The 14,381-nt window shown below is 35.9% G+C and overlaps 1 protein-coding gene across 1 annotated transcript in view; it reads right to left on the bottom strand.

Moving 5' to 3' along the window:
• Positions 1-5,760, bottom strand: part of LOC110831025 (inactive dipeptidyl peptidase 10) — a 110,753-nt gene extending 104,993 nt beyond the window's left edge. The window contains exon 1 of the mRNA XM_022066556.2: positions 5,622-5,760. The gene's annotated coding sequence lies outside the window, so the exon portion shown is untranslated. The remainder of the gene's footprint in view (positions 1-5,621) is intronic.
• Positions 5,761-14,381: the final 8,621 nt, after the last annotated feature.

Genomic DNA, 14,381 nt, shown 5'->3' with positions numbered 1-14,381 from the left:
TTTCTGAGCGGTTTTAACATCGCGTTAAGTAGAATGATCATACATTTTAAAGTACATTATATTAAACCACATGTTAATGAAATATGATACTATTATTTACACAGTTTTAGTTTACTTCAAAAAGACTGATTGAATGACGTGTCTGTCCGTGACACTTACTTCCTTAAGTATCTGTGTATGTGATCTTATTATGTGCTGAGGTTAGTGGGCGCTGATACTGTTATGTTTCAGACCTCTGGGTAGTTCTTGAAGAAGAGGTGCTTAATTTAAAGAGCGGCTAGTATTTGATGGACATTCTGTCTCAGAAACTAAGCAGCATATTGACTTTCAGTAGGAAATAATCTATGAGAATGGAACAAATTATATATTTGTCTTACTTGTAAATGTTTATATTTCTTCTAATCAAATGCTTAAGGTTGTTTTTACGGGATTTTTCACATTGTAAATCTTCTAAACTTTACTTTCTCGTGTTAAGAATTGTCACCATAAGACAGATGAGGGTTGCAGAAGGTAATGCTGACGAATGAACAGTGTCTATGTTAAAATATGTCTTCGTATTTTCTTTCCACATCTTTAAAATTTATTAATATTGATCATCACTATCGGTTTTATATAACCTATGTTGCTGATAAAAAATCCTTGTAAACAATCTTCTGCCCTTTAATGTCTTCTGCTCCAATTACTCCGTAAGAATTTTAAAAATAATAAGTTTTCTATGAAGAATGCCCGTTTGTTATTGTTTCTTCTCGAACAGACATGTTCTGCACTGTGCACAATGATGGTTAAGCTCATTGGATTAAGATATACGGAAAGTTCCATGGAATGCTGTCTCAATTCACGCTTCTACCTTGCAATATTGAGGTTCAAATCGAGTTAAGTACCTCGTGAAAACACTATATCTCCGTCTTAGTTACTCACACGCCACCTTTAATGATTTGTCTTTATTAACTCGATCACTTAACAACTTTCAGTATCACGTATTCATTAACGCACATACTAAATCACTTAATCACTTACTTACAGCACTATTATTCGTCTCATTAACCCCAACACTTATTAAATCACTCATTAATCTCTCACTTGATCAGACATTTATTCACAGTCACATATTCAGTCTACTACTTAGTGACACATTCATGAAGTCACTTAATTACTCACAGTCACTTATCTAAATTATGAATCCTCACTCAATGTATCAATAAATTTTCAACTGACTTGTCCATATCAACACTTCCTATGTGGCTAATTCGAGCTCTAGAACTATCACGTGATCACTTTATCTCTTGTTCGCTATTTGACCATATCACGTAGCTTTATTCACTTTTCGTCTCTTGTAATATAGTTACTCACTAACCACTTAAGTACCGAACATCTCAGCAGGTCCGTTAGAATTTTTGCTTTGTATTCGGCAAATCTCGAGCTAAAATCTAGATCCGGAGGCCTGTTATGGTGACTGAAGGTTTCCGTGGTTTTAGGAAGTCTATCCAAGAAAACGCTGAGACAATAACGTATTAGAGCATTACTTCTATATAATTTCCAATTTATCATTCACTAAGCATACTGTCATTCAACGCTACACAAACTCGACCATTAAAACCTTCGTTAAATAAACGATCAACAAAAAGCTTTGTTGTTTTTATTATTTCCCGCCGAGAGCATTCTCAATGAAAAACCGATGTACTCTCAATGTTTATAGGAATTTATGTTGTACATCGTCCAGCGTCTGTGGTACACTTAATACAACATTTCGGGAATTGGCTCTATTCCCGTCTTCAGGTGACTGATAGATTTCTTACCACTAATAATAATTATTAATGACAGTGGTTGTAATCAAACTCCGAATATTTTAAATACTATGCAACAAACACCCGAAACGTCGTTTATATCAACAATCGACAATGCCCAGGGATGTATTAAATAATGGATTAACAATACTGTCATAAACGTTTAAATAACCATTATAAATGTTGGTTTTAAAATGTTAATATAATGAGAATCTCAGTAGAACATCACTAAAAGTGTTGTATGTTCTTATTCTATTTGATACCGACACATTTATAAACTACCTTGATACACGTCTCATGGAGCTAATCCTGTACCATCTTCTGTGATGCTGAGGAATTTGGAAGGTCGTTTAATCGGAACCCCTATTTTGTACAAAATGCATATAAAAATATTGTTCACCATTCCCTGTACTTTCTTCTTCTACAAATACGTCTGTAGGTTCGTCTTTAACATGTGAGTAATTCAAAGCCAGTAGCATTGTATCCACAGGTCTTGCAGTAAAATCAAGGGACGATCGCAGTGCTGTATAACAGTGTTCTTCAAACTTTCTGATACTGCGGAACCCCCCCCCCCCCCCCAACCCAAAATTATATCATACATTTTGATTAAATATAATATAGAATTGGAAGCAAAATGTTATGGAAAAACTTATAAAAAAGTGATAGTGGAACCACGGTTCCGGAGAATTAGACGTAAGTACGTCTATACGGAAAGGAAGTTTATATATTGGCTTTATTCTAAATATTTCCTTTATACATGCTTTACAATTGAGTAAAGTTTGATTAAGACTTTGCTCATTTAACTTGAATTAGTTACCCTTAAGATGGGTCTGTGGTAGCTGAATGTAATGTAAAGTAATGTAATGTAATGAAATGTAAGGTAAGGTAAGGTAATGTAAGGTAATGTAATGTAATGTAATGTAGGGTAATGCAATGTAAGGTAAGGTAAGGTAAGATAATGTAATGTAATGTAAGGTAAGGTAATGTAATGAAATGTTTTATAGGTAACAACAATGCTAAGTAAACAGATGACGTTTCCTTGGTAACAATAATGCCGAGTAAACAATTGATGTTTGCTAGGTAACATAACAACGCAGTTACACTTTTTCGTTTCACTTTTTCGTTCCACTTTTTGCCGAATGACTCTGACCCTAAAATATAGACGTGTTTACGTCAAAACTTGCAGAAATACAGCAATTGAAAATTGTATTCTTGTCAAGTCGCGAACTCTTAGGCACATTTGCAGACTCCAGGGATCCGTTGATCCCCGGGTTGGGAAGCTCTACTGGGGGTTTACAAAAATGATTTTCCGTTGTGCCACACAGTTTTAAATACCTCACTGATGTACTGTTCCAAAATATACAATAACGAGAACCAGTCACTGAAAAATCAAGTACTGAAGTATAGTCGTGTACAGTTACTCTATATGTTTGTTTCTTTCTCACTTTATTTTAAATACTGTATACCAACCTAATGAGTTGTGTAGGATAGAATGGCAGAATGATTATAAACTATAAATTGGGTGGAACATTTTCGGTTGTAACCTATTCATATATTTGCCTTGAGGGACTCAGAAAAATCACAGAAAACCTTCGTTGGACGTCCTATCTCTGGGAACAGGGACCACTGAACACCAGTCACGAAATGTTAATGATTGGCACAGCTATCTTTGGTACACTTTAAGAAAGATCTTAAAAACAGTCAGGGAGTGACTGGATATGAGCTTGAGAATCGGGTTATGAATTCCCAGTAGAGGCATATTTCTTTTGTTTTCGCCATAACTGATTTATACTCATATGTGAAAGTTTTCTATGAAGTAAAGCATCCGGTAAGTAAATCTGACTTCTCACCTCCGTCTAGTGTCAAGAATGAGTCACTTTTACTCCCACGCAATCTGTGATGTTTGGACACGTTCACTTTGAACTAACTGAAGCTTTCATTGTAGGATGTTCAGTGATTTAGTTTATTTTACGACATCCAGTAAAAATATTTTATGGGGTATTCATGGTTATTTTTGCAGACATTAATCCGTCGATTATAGGGTTTCTTTGAGATATTTAGCTAAAATAAACATTATTCTAAAACCTTTTCATACTGATTTTATTTAAACAAGTATTCCTGTTATTATAGTTCCATGGAAAAATCAAAGTCCATTTTATATTATTGTAATACCACGCACGCTTTACGTATTAACTGTAGAAAGATTGCGGGACATGTTTCTTGCATTGATCTTCTTAAATACAGAATATATCAGTGCATAAGTATCATTGTTTTCTAAATATGAATTATTGCAAATGCTATTGGATGTGTCAACGTAAATATTTCGACATTTCTCCCGGAATATGGCGTTGAATATTCTTGTTATATTTATCTCCTATTTTTTAAGTAACTTACAAAATCTGGGTTTAGGCCAAAGATCATTTGCCTCTAAAGCCAGAATGTCGAAAATAATATCAATAATATCGTCTGTTTTTTAGCAATACGAACTCTGTCAAGTAAACCAACACTTGAAAGAGGGCCAACAATTGTGTATTTTTTCTTTTTCGATTTATGCTAGTCATTTGAAGCCAACGATGGACGGAAGAATGTTTTAACTCCATGTCACAAGAGGTTCATTGAGCTGGTGGTAGTTAATTTACATCTCCATAACATTTGCTATTCTGAAACTTTGTATTTCATAGAGAGAGAATTACTACACGTTTTAACATGTAAATATTCTGAATAGTTTCCCGTTCTGCGTTCGGGAAGGTCGCGAATTCTAATCTCAGCTGTATGATTTTTTCGTTATTTTTTCACTACCTCGAGATTAATTTTGGGATAGGAGTTTAAATAAATAAAGAAATGACCACTTGCATCTACAGCCTTCCCAGGTAAACTATGTAACAGTATGTTAAAAACGCAGAAATATGTTAAAAACAGCTGACTACAAAGTAGGGTGTTGTAGTGGCAACACTGTTAGTTGTATTCGAGATGATACTTGTTCGAATCTCAGACTGGTTATTGGCTTCCATGACTGAAGTTTTCCGTTTTCTTCTCAATTTCTCAACAGATAAGAGAAACAGTATATTAAATATTCAAAATCCATGACAATTTTCCTATCTTATTAGGCCCTATGTAAATGTCATGTATTTAAATACGCTAATCATCTTTCACTTAGGAACCGAACCCAAGAAATATTTCATGTATAAATCATACGTTATTGTCATAGGTTTGTCGCATTTTCCAAGTCCCTTGTAACCGGTTGCAAGGGGCAGCGTTGTTCAACTGTCTCAGCCCGGGAGGTGTGTCAGTATCGTGTGCAGGAGGTCATTCAGCCGGGGACCGGATTTTGTGCTAATTACCTGTGTTGAAAGCGTAAAGGCCTAGCTGGAATCTATCATACACGCGCTAACAGGATATGAATACTCGTGTTTGCATGCGGCATTTATTACATTTGCGCATCTATAGCATCTGTTATTATGATTTGTAGTGGTGTCATAGAAACATATTCGTTTACATTTGCAGCAAGAAGTTGGCATTTTCCGATATTGTAACATCTTTCTGTAAACAAACATTATATAGGCTGTGTCTTTTATCTAAATAAATCATATTATCACGTTTAAAATCTTATAACTGGTAGTCAAAGAACCGTTTATGCAACCTTAAAAACTAAACACTTTCTACAGCAATTTATACAGTCGTTGAAACAATCTTTTTGCTTTTACTATTCACATTGCCCCCTAACTCCACATCGCTTTCAAATTCACATTCTATGTAAACCACAAATTCAATCATAAAACTGGTTGTCACTTTCTATCATTAATAGCGCTATTTTCCAAGCGGGCAGCTACTTCTTACCTAGTCTCCTAGATGCGGCTGATGCTACTCTCTCACTCACACATCCTCTGACACTTGTCTACTCCCGCGATTTGTGCAGAGACCGTGCATCCCTGCACGCCGAATGGCAACTCACCACTGCAACAACAGCAGCTCAAAATGACGCCACTACGACTCCAGCGCCGCGTAGCGAACACTAGTTTTAACCAAGTTTTCTCTTTACTGCTTTGTTTTGGGATGTCTTTAGGATGGTACATTTAGGTGAGAAGATAAAACAGGAAACAGTGTTTGCTAAGCGGGGATTGCATTGTCCTCTCGTAAGATAACTTATACATCCATCTCATTTGCATTTCTTGTTAACAGCGTGTTATTATTGTGGTATTATTGTTGCTGTTTTTAGTCCCTTGGTTTTGCTACCTGTCAGATAAAGGTAACGTTACACATGGATGGGCATAAATTGAGAATGCCTGAGGACACGTACGGAGAGGAATGTTTATACCTAACCAAGAAGAATTAACTAAATAATGAAAAACAAAAGGATTAATTGAAGAGTTTCATAATTTGTACTCTTCGTCTGATATTGTTATGGTTAAGAACTGGCGTAATATGTAGCACATATGTGAGAATTGAAAAATGTGTACACAAGTTTGGTCGGAAATACTTCAAGGAAGACTTAGACAGATATAATAGATACAGAGAATTTGTTAAGCTGCTGAAAATACGCCCGCACCAATCCTTGGAATTTTTGCCAAACATCCCGTTATTATGCCTCTCGTATCACTTCGACTTTGCTTAACTTGTGTAGTTGATACTGTAGAGTTAAATAACATACAAATCAGTTGTCAACATGTTATATTATTGCGCGTTCTATTCGCAAAGTATATGAAGTGGACGTATAAAGGCGAGACTGTGTGTGCCTGTGTCCTACCACATGATTGATGTCCAAAACTATTCGCCGGATTTTGATAAAATTCGTTATTGAAGGTCAGCACTAAGACTGATGAAAATTTAATTTTTGTCCGAAAAGACACATTAAAATTCCTACTTCTCGCATATATAACTTTTCTTTAAAATTTTTCTGTTTGATGTATAATTAACAAAGTAGGAAGCATGCCAATTTACACTGCGTATGTATCGCGACAGCTCTGCAGCGTTAAAAATGCACGTTAAACAATCATCGAAGACAGTAAGGTATTAAAATTGCAATGAACTTAAATCTATTTGAGATTGACCCTTCTTTCCGGTTTATGCTTTATGTTAATCAGATATGTGAACCGATCGTTTAATGGTTCGCCGTGATCGTGCGGCAACATCTGTGACTGCTTTGATAAGCGGGTTGTGACGACGAAAATACAGGGGCTTTGTTTGCTTCCGCGATAACCACGCGTGACTGTCATGTTCACGTCACAGAAAAGTAATAAAACAAACTTTATTAAAAATGACGCAGAAATTTTTTTAAATTAATGTTTGCGTTGAAAATTAAATAACATGACGATGGAGGCAGCAATACCTCTGAAACGGCAAATTTCTACCAGATTTAATGGCGCGACATCTCAGAAGACTGTTATCTTCCTATGCTGAATTCTTTACTGAGTTGCCAGGCCCTACTTCACATATGAAATTCCGAAAATAATAATAGCGGGATTTGAAAAGTCCCATGTCCTATTCTGACTTTTGCGATAACCACGTTTTCAAAATTCAGAATTTTCTTTTGGCATATTCATTATAATTCGATAACATAGACAGTAATATTTGAGAGGAACTACACGGTTCATAAACCAGAAAATCACAATCAACAGATTTAAATTTCCGATAAACATGGGTTCCAGTCTCAGATTAACTTTCTGGACGTTGTTATGGAAGATGTGTTTCACGGCAGTTTGAAGAAAATACAACAAGATGCAAGAAAGTTTGTTTTTACCAGTGTTTTCCTGAACAAGTAAATACATTTTCACGTTCCGTGACGCTCCAGAATACCGGGTGAGTATAAAAGAACTTTATACTCTCAAAATGATACAGAAAATAAATCCCAAATCTCAAACCTTGTGCAGAGTGTCCCCAGCGTTGGAAGCAATGACAGTTCTTATTCCCAGCCTCAATTCTGTCTGAGATTTGGGCGTAAGTGGATATTCATCTGGATGGTTTCGTGTGACATTGTGTGCGAAATTCACGTTACGCAGCTGTTACAGACTTTTTTTCGCTATATGCAGAAAGCACCTTCTAATCTGCTGTGGGGTAGCCATTTGTAAAACTAGTCACATCTAGCGGAGGCACGCAACAATCGCCCGGTTAATTTGAAACAAATCTATGGGTGTTTGTCTATCGACTGATGTGGGTGTGTAAAGTTTATAAGTCCGTCGAATTTTTTTTCTGTAATATTTTGAAAGTGTAAAGTTCTTTGTGTCCACTCTGTACATGAGACGTATTTCTATTTTCAGGATCTTAAACCAGGCAGAAAATTGGAAGAGAACGAAAATGTTCATATTTCTTCACTCGTTTCATATATATATATAAAACAGAGAAGACTTTTTAAAAATGTTTACATTTACAACAGGGCACCTCTAAAATACAGAGCGTCCACAAATGTATGCACACATGCAGTGAATGAAATTAAGTGTTGTTAATAAACTAAACCATTACATACGTCAGCACTGGTACGAAATGAATTAACTAATTTAGTGTGTTCAAAATAACCATCGTTAGCCTTCTGACACAGCTGACAGCGGTGAGCAACTGACTGACAAGCAACCACCGTATTATGACGTGTATACAACTTTTTGGGTCATTCTGTACATTCAGAATAACGTATCTTCAAAACCATAAGAGAGAAAGAGAATACAAATATTAACTTCTATCTTACTGTTCAGAAACAGTTGAGGGAGATGCTGGAATTTCTGGCAACGTTGCAGCTTTTCCCGGGAACGGAGAAAGAAAAACAGATCTTTCCAAGGAATCACACTATCGCCAGAAATAAACATCCGAATTAGGTATCAGACGAATCTAAGCAACCACTACTCCCAATTGGATGCTTCTAACATATTTTCACTTTTTTACACTGTGGCTTTCGGTAATATGACAACTCTAGAGAAACTTCAATTCAAAGACGTTTCAACATTAACTCCCCCTAAATTATACCTGTATATGCTTACGTCAGAAGTATTATACTTTTTGCCATTTCATATCTCAGAAATACCTTAAATGAAATAGGCAGAAACTGCTAACTGCGCATAAAATCCTTCATCTCGTAAATTGCTAATAAAATAATTATCTATTTTAACTCGGAGACCGACTTGGAATATCTGCTCCTAATTTTACTCATTCACTGTATTCTGTGACAAGCTTTGGCAGTTTATTGGCTGATTTGAATCTTCAGCTTGTATTAAAACGTAATCAATGGTGACAACGCATAAAGCAGCAAGTACGCACATTCGTTGTATAGTTACAAGACGAACAAACAGAAGATATATCGAAACCGATGTTAATTTACTGTTAAATACTTTGAATTTGAGAGGGCGTTCTTCTTAAAACATGATTATGGCCACCATAGAAAAAGCGTCCTTCATGTTATATATATGACACAGTGCCAATATTGGATAAATAACTGAGGTAAACTGTCGTATACAATCAAGACTGTTCTTAAACAGATAAGTGAACCCGTTCCCAGTCTTTGAACATGGCAGCCATCAGCTGAAGTTCAGTATGTCACTCTAGTGAGAATCGATCAGCGGTCATTAACATGATAGATATTTACCCTTTCTGTGGGGCAAGGCGGTCAGTTGTGTAGATATTAGGATGAAGTATCTGATGCTCTTAAAACGTGGCTTCGTGTCTTTGAAGCGCTAGAGGCTTATCGTTTGTTTCTTAGCGGGTTGCATGCAAGTAGGCGCTTTATGATGACAGAAAGATGGAAGTGGGTCAGAGTGATGCCTGCTGATACAGTTGCGATAGACGGAGTAAAAAACACGTACTTTTTATGCTAATGAGTCGTTAATTACAGACACAGTGTGTACAGGAATATTAATCAATGCAAAGTTTTTATTTCCTTGCTAGCATCTAATACAGTAACTGTGTTTTTCTACGTTATATTTATTTTCGTTCAATAAATTAGCATAATGAGAATAGACCAGAAGATGATGTGATACACTCAATTCCAATTACTCCTTTTTTCTTGGCCCTTCCTAATTGGGTATGCTAAAGCAAAGTTGACAACGAATGATCATAAAATATCTCCTTATTTCGTGCCATTTACAGCAGGAAGTGCATCCATCAAGTTTTTACATGTTTTCTAAAAACATAATTCTAATTAGACTATTTTTGGGGATATGTCGAAGTTTATCAGAATGATGTACAATACGTTTCTCGTAACTGAATTTTGTTGACTCTCTTGAAGCCTATGACTGGTGTGTTACAGCATTGTATTCTCATTCTCTCTACAGTTAAATAAAACTTCGTTCAATTTTAGATAACAATTCTAAGTCTATTTCCATAACTGAGTCATCAGAATGCTATCACATTCTCCAATCTAACTACATATTGTCTTCAACAAACACAAATAAATTACATTATTTTATTCTGTTAAATGTTCTGCAGTTCTGTTGTTATAAGACTATTCACACTGCGCAAAATCAATGAACATTTTTCTCGTATTTCAAAATTCGTTCGTTTGCATCCAGAATTGTTCCAAATAAAAGTAATATTTTCAATAGTAATAGCTATATTTCATGGTGTGGCAATTTTATGGACCTAACACGGGTTATTTGTAATACCTAAAATTAATAAAACTTAGTTTTGGCTTTATGTACAGCAAAGGTTATGAACTTACTAAACCGATGAATTTTCGAAATTAATTAAATTAGCTCAAACGTTGTCAGTATATACCATTAACACCAAATTTAATGGAATTCCGTTTGCTAAATACTGAAGTGAAATAAGCGGACGAACGTAATATATTATCAATTTTGAATGGTTCTGACGATGGCGTAATACAATATAGATTGTTGGCATTTTGTACCTTGCAGATCGTCTGATGTTGTAAAAAAACACAAGAGTCAACGAAGTTGGTTGCAAATCATTTAAGCGGTCAACGATAAAAAAAATGACAATTTAAACAAGCTGAAAATATTGGCTCAGTGATTGTGATTAGCTCATTCTAACGCATCTCGCAGGTTAAGTACCCCCAACATTAAACCTAAAGACAAGGATAAACTCACTTCTCGGAAACGTGTGTTTTAAAACATCAGTCGATTTGCAAGGTCCAAAAATCCAACAATCCAGAGAACGTACTGTCTTTTCATACCTTACTTTTATGTGCTGTATGTAAAGAAGGAAGCATGCTAAGACACGAAGCACGGAAGGAAATAAGATATAAATAAAGAGTAACAGACGACAGTGTTCTGAGGTCCTTCAAGACTTAAGTGATTTACAACCAACTTCGTTGTCGCTTTGACCGATACGGGAGACGGACAATGGAGATTTTCCGCCCCCAGCTTGCGCCAAACAGGATCCATCTTTATTCATAAGCAATCATTCCCCCCGCAGTATTTCGGTTCATTGGTTATGCTGACGGCGGGAGTCCCAGACTGTCGAAGGATGACGCGATCATGCGCAATTTCAGCAAAATTTTGGATGGGTCTTGTTTCATATTGACCCAGCGATTTTAGTGAAGTGTAGATTAGGAGATCCATAATGTTTCACTTTGATGTGTAATGTAGTTTTTATAAAATCTATTCTGTTCACACATATGAAAGGAGGCTTAAAAGGCTTTCAGCTTAATAATAAAATGAGTTCTTTCATTACAATACTTCCAAAGTTACTTGGCCAAACCGAAAATTTGTGAGCTTTCATAAAATTTACCCCCCCACCCCCACCCGTAATTTAGAATTCCATTCCAAATGATACGAAACTGTTTTGCATATTCTGTAGAAAAGTAACAAGTACAAATATTTATTTGGTGTGATCACTTAGCACCATGTTCCTGCGGTCTATGGTTTACACATAATATTTTTTATGAGATGCTAATACAAATTTAATCAAAGATTATGCACCAACAAACGTTTTACCCAAGCTAGTTATTATTGGTTAGAATTAATTAAAACAAAGAAATTAAAAGAAGACGCATTGCAGTCTGGAGCACCATCAGGCTGTCTAGTAATAAGAATATAAATAACATTATAACAAAAGTTACAATAATGACATTAAAGTTTGAGGATGTTCCTATACACTACAGCATTTTCAAGGAGGGCATCCATCATTCCGATAAGGTGTTGTAGGATACAATACGAGCTACCCACCCTTGTTGTTAATTGATGACCACTACACCCGACATCATCACATAGATAAGCCTCATGGGTCACGCGATGCTTTCCTGCTGCGTTTAATATTAGCTCGTCGTCAGGAGACTCCCTGATCAAATACCGCGACCGACTAGCTAATAAAACACTTCTAATTCAGTCATAGAAGAACAATACTATTAGATCGGTCGAATTTAGGAACAAAGTTCCAAGGGGATAGGGGAAATAAAAAGAAAATGGAGAGAAATCACAGTGAGAAGCTTCATAAGTTCTGCTATTCACTAAATATCGTTACAATAAATATACAGAGGAGGAGGAGATGGGTAGAAAATATAAAACTTGTGTGAGGTAATAAATGCGTCAGTATTGCAGTCAAATATTTGAAGAAAGATCCGTTTCCGAGAGGTAGATGTACATACATGAGAGAATAGTGTCAAACATTTATCTCAAAAATAGTTTATAGGTGGACTGGATTCAACAAGGTCAATATACAGTCCAATAACGGGAACACTGTGAAACATTTTCGTGTTCCGTAAAAGCACAGAATTTCTTGACCATCTGAGTATCAGCATTTTAAGAAAACCCAGCGTCATGAAGTTAGTTAACATGAGTGTAACAATATGCGACAAATAACGTATTCTTCCATGTTTTTGTGGTTTACTTTTTCCCGTTTTTACTGTCTCTTCCTTCAATAGCGAATTCTACACGGAGTGCCAAACCTGCGAGAAAATTTTAGCTTTCGTGATCCGATTACCGAGCTATGTCTGTTCATCCGCGTTTACCTATACTTCACTTCGTCTCTTGTTTCAACTACAAACATCAATAGTTTATAAATTATTGGACCAATTTTCTTATAACTTGTAATAAGCATCATTGACGATCTCTTAGTCTTGGTGTTTTAATGAAGTTTAAAAATACCATCGCTACATATTCCAAGAACGAACACGAATTAATGGAAATGGTAGTAAGTAATAACTATTATGCATAGAAGAGTGCCAAGTAATTACATGAAATTACTCAACACTTGCCCAAAGTTTAATTTAAAATACAGAAAAACATAAAAAATAACACAAAATAATATTTTTAAGCTAGGCAAATATTTGTGCAATAAAAGAAAAATTATTCAGCTGTCACGAAAACAAAATTCTGTAAAATTATTACGGAGGAATGTGTAGCATGAATATTGGAGAATAATGTTTAATATGGTTGTCAAAATGTTTAATATTCGCGTTTTAGGCTAAGGTACATGCCACACAGATCAATAAATTCTATACAAAATAAATGTGAAATTGCCGTAAGAAACCAAGGAAAATATACCGTTGTCATAGGTCTTTCAGGAAGAAAAATATCTCTAACACTACCCGCCATACCTACAAATCATAGCGACTAAGATTTGTGAATATTATCGTTTTGTTTTTAGTTTTAAGGTTTTCACGGCGACGAGGGTCTGTTTCCGCACTTTTTCCACATTTTGGTCTGTCGGACGTCCAGCTCTTTCGTCGTTAATCTAATATATCCTAACCCTGCATAACCAAACCTAATCCAACCTAACAACCTAAACAAACAAAATCCAAAGAAAACCAACCTAACATAAACTAACGGAATCAAAACTAAATTAGCCTAACCTTACCCAAAATATCCCTAACCTATACCTAACCGAAATTATTCCTAACCGAACATAACATAAACTAACCTAACTTTAACATCGCGCTGCTAATTCTCAACATTCTCATTCGAGCGCTAATTTTAAACGTGTCAACCAACCAACGAGGTTTGAAAAAGCCAAACTGCGAGTACTTGGTGATTTCATTTTCGCAACAATTAGCGCTGTCCCAATTGTAGACCTATTACGGCGAAATACGCATTGATTGTCCCCGACGGTTTCATTCATAAATGGCGGTAACCGCGAAAGAAGAATATTCGATTAAATTTTGTATGACGTTGACAAAAGAGAGATACCTCGAAAGTTACTGCACTCAGTGTTGTCACCAGTTTTATGGATAGGAACAACAGTTCATTTTTTCCATCGTTATGGTTCCAAATCGAGACTATAAGTTTATGTATCTCTGAGTGAACTGTCTTACCATCTGTATGGATTAATTCCGCTGAATTTTAGCCGAAACCTGGAGATTTAAAACGTTTCAATTTCCCAATGGCAATTTAAACTTCATTAGGACTTGGTTCCAGGACGAAGGGCTCTGCTGTATGCACTTCGGCCTCATAAAATTTATCAGCTACGTGAACGTTTAGTAACTTATAATAATAATAGTGATATTTCCATCAGTCTACGATGCCATATGAGTCTGTTAGCAGATCCCCATTCTCGTTCTTTATCATATGTGTCCTAGGTTTGTACTAACTAACTAGATGGCTTATCGAAACCGGAGGTTCATCACCGAATTAACCAAAGCCCTCCACCTGTCCCTCGCCCTGGGCCAGCAAAATCCAGTCTCCTTCAACTCCTATCTCCCATAGATCCCCCCTGACTTTA

This window comes from Zootermopsis nevadensis, unplaced genomic scaffold (genome assembly GCF_977971745.1).
Source record: "Zootermopsis nevadensis isolate Lab colony 2312 unplaced genomic scaffold, Znev_1.0 Znev_ptg000022l, whole genome shotgun sequence".
Classification (NCBI taxonomy): Eukaryota; Metazoa; Arthropoda; class Insecta; order Blattodea; family Termopsidae; genus Zootermopsis; species Zootermopsis nevadensis.
This window is presented reverse-complemented; position numbering and strand designations above follow the sequence as displayed.